General features: G+C 38.5%; 1 protein-coding gene across 1 annotated transcript in view; it reads left to right on the top strand.

Moving 5' to 3' along the window:
- SMC1B (structural maintenance of chromosomes 1B) overlaps positions 1–1,650 on the top strand; it is a 112,798-nt gene that overhangs the window by 57,388 nt on the left and 53,760 nt on the right. The window lies entirely within an intron of this gene.

The following is a 1,650-nucleotide window of genomic DNA, read 5'->3' as shown; positions in this document are numbered from 1 at the left end:
AAGTCTGGCCATTCTCACTTCCAAGGAGCATTCTGGCTGCACTTGTTCCAGGACAGATCTGTTAGTTCCTGGCAGCCCATGGTACCGTGAGTATTCTTCACCAGCACCACAACTCAAAAGCATCAACTCTTCTTTGGTCTTCCTTATTCATTGTCCAGCTCTCACATGCATGTGAAGTGATTAAAAACACCATGGCTGAGGTTAGGTGCACCTTACTCTTCAAAGAGACATCTTTGCTCTTCAGCATTTTAAAGAGGTCTTTTGCAGCAGATTTTCCCAGTGCAATACGTCTTCTAATTTCTTGACTGCTGCTTCCATGAGTGTTGATCATGAAACCAAATAATATGAAATCTTTAACAAATTCAGTCTTCTCTCCATTTATTGTGATGGTGCTTATTGATCCAGTTGTGAAGATTTTTGTTTTCTTTATGTTGAGATGTAATCCATACTACAGATTGTAGTCTTTAATCTTCATCAGTAAGAACTTTAACTCATCTTCACTCTCAGCAAGCAAAGTTGTGTTGTCTGCATATGACAGGTTGGTAATGAGTCTTCCTCCATCTTGATGTCGCGTTCTTCATCGAGTCCAGCTTCTCAGATTATTTGCTCAGCACACAGATTGAATGAGTGGTGAAAGGATACAACCTGATGCACTCCCTTCCTGATTTTAAACCATGCAGTATCTGTTCCAGTGACAGCATCTTGGTCTACGTATAGGTTCCTCATGAGCACAATTAAGTGTTCTGTGATTCCCATTCTTCTCAATGTTATCCATAATTTGATAACATTTGGATATGAACCACACAATTGAATGCTTTTGCATGGGCAATAAAATGCTTTCAGCCAAGATCCATGTGACACTAGCAATGATATCCTTTGTTTTATGTCCTCTTCGGAATCCAGCCTCCATTTCTGGAAGTTCTCTGTCAATACACTTCTGTGACCATTTTTGAATTATCTTCAGCAAGATTTTACATACGTGCCAATTAATGATACTGTTCGATAATTTCCACATTCTCTTGGATCACCTTTCTTTGAATTGGGTACAAATATGGCTCTCTTCCAGTCAGTTGGCCAGGTAGCTGTCTTCCCCATTTCCTGGCATAGACAAGTAAGTGCCTCCATCTCGGCATCCATTTGTTGAAACATCTCAGTGGGTATCCTGTCAATTCCTGGAACCTTTTATTATTATTATTTAACAATTCCTTCAGTGAAACTTCGACTTCTTCCTTCAATATCAGTTTTTGATCATATGCCACCTCCTGAAATAGATGAACACTGACCAGTTCTTTTTGGTACAGTAACTGTATTCCTTCCATCTTCTTCTGATGTTTCTTCTATCATTGAAAATGTTCCCTATAGAATCTTTCAGTATTTTGACTCAAGGCTTGAATTTTTTCTTCATTCTTTCATGTTGAGAAATGCCAAGGATGTTCATCCCTTTTGCCTTTCTAACTCCAGGTTTTTGCACATTTCATTATAATAATTGACTTTGTCTTCTTCAGCTGCTCTTTGAAATCTTCTGTTCAGCCCTTTTATCTTGTCATTTCTTCCATTTGCTTTAGCTACTCTCCATTCCAGAGAAAGTTTCAGAGTCTCTTCTGATATCCATTTTGGTCTTTTCTTCCTTTCCTGCCTTTTTATTTATTT

The sequence above is a fragment of the Orycteropus afer genome, unplaced genomic scaffold (assembly GCF_000298275.1).
Source record: "Orycteropus afer afer isolate SDZICR_OR568_19922 unplaced genomic scaffold, OryAfe1.0 scaffold00524, whole genome shotgun sequence".
In the NCBI taxonomy this organism is placed as follows: Eukaryota; Metazoa; Chordata; class Mammalia; order Tubulidentata; family Orycteropodidae; genus Orycteropus; species Orycteropus afer.
Note: the sequence above shows the minus strand (reverse complement) of the source record. Positions and strands in the feature narration are given on the sequence as shown.